We start from the raw sequence: 5612 nt of genomic DNA, 5'->3' as shown, positions 1-5612 counted from the left end.
TGTTGTTTATTTAGAGACTTATTTAGGGGAGTACTTTTTGCTTCCTTTAGGTTACTGTATTTTTTTTCCTATTTACTTCCTTAAAATACAATGATAATTATGAATTTGTGGTAAGTACCAACAGAAATGTAAAACGTTAAAAAGTCATTTCTCATTTAGTTGTAATGTGATATTTTAGGAAGATATATGAATTAACTTTTGTTATCATTAATGATGATGCCTTACTGTGTGCCAGGCTCTGTGCTAAGCACTTCACATTACATTATTTTATGTAATCCATTAAGTATTATACTCCTGTTGCAAGTGAAGGAACTGAAGCTCAATAGATGCAGTTAAGAAACTTGCCTAAGGACACATAGTAAATGTCAGAGGCAAGAATAATTCAGGGATATTTGGCTCTAAAACCATGATTTCAGGACTTCCCTGGTGGTGCAGTGAATAAGACTCCATGCTCCCAATGAAGAGGGCCTGGGTTAGATCCCCGGTCAGGGAACTAGATCCCACATGCATGCTGCAACTAAGGAGTCTGCCTGCCACAACTAAGACCTGGCACAACCAAATAAATATTAAAAAAAAAACTCAAAAAACCAAAAACAGGACTTCGACATGCTATTTGGTAGAGATATATCATTAAGTGGGGTAATAATAGTAAATGGGATAACTCTTACATTAAATTTTTTTTTGGTTTTTTTTTGGCTGTGTTGGGTCTTTCGTTGCTTTGTGTGGGCTTTCTCTAGTTGTGGCAAGCAGGGGCTACTCTTCAATGCCATGCACGGGCTTCTCACTATGGTGGCTTCTCTTGTTGTGAAGCACAGGCTCTAGGTGTGAGGGCTTCAGTAGTTGCTGCACGCGGGCTCAGTAGTTGTGGCGCACGGACTTAGTTGCTCCACGGCATGTGGGATCTTCCCGGACTAAGGATCGAACCCGTGTGCCCTGCATTGGCAGGCAGATTCTTAACCACTGCACCACCAGGGAAGTCCTTACATTAAACACGGATGAGTCTCTTCAGAAAGAAACAATGGAAAGATTAAAGTAGTATAATTATGTAATTGTTATAAGGAAATGATAATTCCACCAAACTATCTGCGAAGTCCATTATAACTTTTTCTTTTTTTTTTTTTTTTTTGCCATGTCACTTGGCTTGTGGGATCTTAGTTCCCCACCAAGGATCGAACCAGGCCCTTGGCATCAAAAGCATGGAGTCCTAACCACTGGACTACCAGGGAATTCCCACTTTAATTATTTTTAACTGCTACAATCTTGAACAGAGTATAATTATTGCCTGTCTTAAAGGTACAGTGATTAACAGAGGCAAAGTTTGAAAGCCATTTCCAATGTGCCAAAATAAGTGAACACTATTTAACATGTAATAATGTATCAGTGTCTTTGCATTTAAAATGTGTCTCTTGTAGGCAACATATAGTTGGGTCTTGCTTTCTCTTTGTCTTTTCTTTTTTAAATCCATTCTGACAAACTCTGCTTTTTAATTAGAGTGCTTAGCCAATTAACTTTTTCTTTTTTTTTTCTGGCCATGCCACATGGCATGAGGGATCTTAATTCCCTCTACAGGGATCAAACCCGTTCAACCTGCAGTTAGAGGCCTAACCACTGGACCTCCAGGGAATTCCGCCCCCCCACCCCGTTAACATTTATTGTCATTATTGAGATAGTTGGATTTAGGTCTACCATTTTGCTATTTGTTTTCTTTGTCCCTTCTGCTTTTTGTTCCTTTTCTTCTTTTGGATTATTTAGACATTCTTCAGAATTCCATTTTATTTAATGGCTTTTTAGCTATATCTCTTTGCATTATGTTTTTAGTGTTTACTCTAGGGTTTCAATATACATCCTTAACTTTTCGCAATCTACCAATACTTAGAACTGATATCAGCTTTTTGTACAATGTAGAAGTCCTGCAACTCAATTGGCCCATTCATCCTCCATATCTATCCTTTAAGCAATAATTGTTATATGCATTCACTCTACATATGTTATGAACCCTACAAGACAATGTTCAATTTTTGCTTTAAAAAGTCATAAATTTTAAAGAAATTAGGAGAAAAGCGAGCCTTTTATTTTTCTAATTAATTTATTTTTTTGGCTGTGTTGGGTCTTTTTTGCTGTGCACGGGCTTTCTTTTTGGATGCGGTGAGCGGAGGCTACTCGTCGTTGTGGTGCGCAGGCTCCTCATTGCTGTGGCTGCTCTTGTTGTGGCGCACAGGCTTAGTTGCTCCGCAGCATGTGGGATCTTCCTGAAGCAGGGATCACACCCGTGTTGCCTGCATTGGCAGGTGGATTCTCAACCATTGCGCCACCTAGGAAGCCCCGAGCCTTTTATATTTACCTAGATATTTATTGTTTCTAGTTTATTCCTTCCTGAAGATTTGAGTTTCTATTTGGTACCGTTTCTCTTCAGCTTAGAGAATAACTTGTAGCTTTCTTTTTTTTTTTTTTTTTTTTTGGCTGCGTAGGTCTTCATTGCTTCTCTCGGGCTTTCTCTAGTTGTGGCAAGCAGGGGCAACTCTTAGTTGTGGTGTGTGGGCTTCTCAGTGCAGTGGCTTCTCTTGTTGTGGAGCATGCACTCTAGGTGCTCGGACTTCAGTAGTTGAAGCAAGAGGGCTCAGTAATTGTAGCGTACAGGCTTAGTTACTCCATAGACTGTGGGATCTTCCCAGACCAGGGCTCGAACCCATGTCTCCTGCATTGACTGGTGGATTCTTAAACACTGTGCCACCAGGGAAGTCCAGTAACCTATAGCATTTCTTATAGTGCAAGCCTGCTGGCAACAAATTCTTTGTTTTCTTTTATCAAAAAAGTATCTACTTTGCTTTCATTTTTTTGTTTTCTCTATTTTTCCTAATTTTATTCAGGTATGATTGTCATATGATAAACTGCATACATTTAAAGTATACAGTTTGATAAGTTTTCACATATGTATACACTCATGAAACTAGCACCACAATCAAGATAATGAACAGGGGCTTCCTAGGTGGTGCAGTGGTTAAGAATCTGCCTGCCAATGCAGGGGACACAGGTTCGAGCCCTGCCCCAGGAAGATACTACAGGCCGCGGAGCAACTAAGCCCGTGTGCCACAACTATTGAGCCTACGCTTTAGAGCCCATGAGCCACAACTATTGAGCCCATGTGCCGCAACTACTGAAACCCATGCGCCTAGTGCCCGTGCTCCACAACAAAAGAGGCCACAGCAATGAGAAGCCCGTGCACCACAACGAAGAGTAGCCCCTGCTCGCTGCAACTAGAGAAAGCCCATGTGCAGCAACAGAGACCAAACACAGCCAATAAATAAATAAACAAATAAATAAATTTAAAAAAAGATAATGAACATATTCATTACTTGCAAAAGCTTCCTCACACCTCTCTGTAATCCCCTCTTCTCTCTCCTCCCCACCTCCCTCCCTATTCCCTAGCAACCATTAATGTGCTATCACTACAAATTAATTTTTGTTTTCTAGAACTTTATATCAATGAAGAATTATTCAATATGTATTCTTTTTTTGTATAGTTTACTTAATCAGCACACTCATTTTGAATGTCATTCATGTTGTTGCATCTATCAATAGGTTATTCCTTCTTATTGCTGAATAGTTTTCTGTTGTATGGGTATACCATCATCTGTTTATCCAGTCACCTGTTGATGGATACCTGGGTTATTTTCAGCTTTGGGTGATTACAAAGAAAGCTACTATGAACATTTGGCCTCAAGTCTTTGGATATATGCTTTCATTTCTCTTGAGTAAACCCCTAGAAGTAGTCATATGGTAGATCTATGTTTAATTTTTTAAGATATGCTAAACTTTTTCCCTAAAAGATTGTACCATTTTACATTTTCACCAGCTGTGTGATAGTACCAAAAAATTGGTACTGTGAGTCTTTTTAATTTTAGCCATTTTAATGGGTGTGTGGTAATATCTCATTGTGATTTTATCACCTTCATTCATTAAGGATAGTTTCACTAGATATAGAATTCTGGGTTAACAGGTTTGATTTTTTTTTTCCTCAGCACTTCAAGGTGAACAACATTTCATCTATCTCTTTGCCTCCATGTTTCTCATGATTTGTCTACAGTCATTGCTCCGCTATATGTGCTCTCCTGTTTTTCTCTGAGCACATTCAATTTTTATCTTTATCTTTGGTTTTCAGCAGTTTGACCATGATGTGCCTAAGAGGGGTTTTATTGTCTTGCTTGGGTTTCACTGAGTGCATTGACTCTGTCCTTCACCAAATTTGAGAAGTGTTCAGCCATTATTTTTCCATATCATACTAATTAATGTAGACCAAAAAAATTTTTGAAGTAGTTCTACCTATAGCTTGCACATACTTCCTCTAACTAAAAATATTTTTTTACAGAAACCTTTTTTGAGTCCATTAGTCAATGATGGCATAGGGAAGCAGCTCATCCTTTATCCTTTCACTTATTTAATACACATTTATTGGGCAGGTACTGTTTTAGGTGCTGAGGATAGAATAATAAACAAAACAGACAAAATGATAATAGTTAACACTTAGAGAATGTAAGGAACATTAAAAATATATATTAACTGGGAATTCCCTGGCGGTCCAGTGGTTAGGACTATACACTTTCACTGCTGAGGGCCTGGGTTTGATCCCCGGTTGATCCCATAAGCCACGGCGTGGCAAACAAACAGAACAAACAAAAAACATTAACTCATTTAATTCTCTTAACAAGTCTATAAATAATATTATTACCCCCATTTTACAGATGAAGAATCAGACTTAAATAGGTTAAGTACTATGTCAAAGGTCACATAGTAAGTAAATATCAGAGCTGGACTTTGAACCTAACTAGTCTGGCTCTAGGATATGCACTTTGAATCCCTGCCACTTTACCACTGAAGGCAAAAAATGGAGGCCATAAAGATGGGCACCGTTATCTTTAGCCTCATAAGCACAAGGCAAATCAGGAGTAAACTCTTGGGAATTCCCTGGTGGTCCAGTGGTCAGGACCCTGCACTCTCACTGCTGAGGGCCCAGGTTCAATCCCTGGTTGGGGAACTAAAGTCCCACAGGCTGTGAAGCAGGGTGGCCAAAGAAAAAAAGAAAAGAAAAGACTAAACTCTCTTCCAGCTTGGAGAGTTTATTATTGTAGACCTGGATAGCAAAGACTAGTACAGCTTAACTGGAATTAATGAAATCAAGTGAGGAAACAATACAGGACTATACAAAAAAGGACAGCAGCAGTCATGCTGCTGTGGATTCACAGGTGGCAGATATACAAATTCATGGACAGATTGTTAACAGCTTTTACTCACGTGATGGCTTTTAGATTCGTTTTTCACTTTGACTATGTTCTAAAAAAAAAAAAGATGCTCTAATAGCTTACCATAGTGGCTCCCCAGTTACTGAGACCTGATTTTCCCTTTTCATTGATGATGGTGAGACATGCTCTTTCCCAGACAATCATTACATGTAAGATTGTGGGGTGTTTTTTAAAAGTAAGTCTCTAAAGTTCTTTTTGCAGCAAAAACAGCTTCCCAGGTCATATATGGGAAGCAGAGAGTACTGGAAAAACAAAGGAAATGACATAGCCAGCAATTAAAAAGAAACTATTAAAATACTTTTTAAAAAATATACA

At 38.7% G+C, this 5612-nt stretch overlaps 1 non-coding gene across 1 annotated transcript; it reads left to right on the top strand.

Annotated features, from left to right (window-relative positions):
- Positions 1–4959: 4959 nt before the first annotated feature.
- On the top strand, positions 4960–5032 carry TRNAE-CUC (transfer RNA glutamic acid (anticodon CUC)). Its single transcript has one exon. It is a non-coding gene; the product is annotated as a tRNA-Glu (tRNA).
- Positions 5033–5612: the final 580 nt, after the last annotated feature.

The sequence above is a fragment of the Hippopotamus amphibius genome, chromosome 6 (assembly GCF_030028045.1).
Source record: "Hippopotamus amphibius kiboko isolate mHipAmp2 chromosome 6, mHipAmp2.hap2, whole genome shotgun sequence".
Taxonomy (NCBI): Eukaryota; Metazoa; Chordata; class Mammalia; order Artiodactyla; family Hippopotamidae; genus Hippopotamus; species Hippopotamus amphibius.
This window is presented reverse-complemented; position numbering and strand designations above follow the sequence as displayed.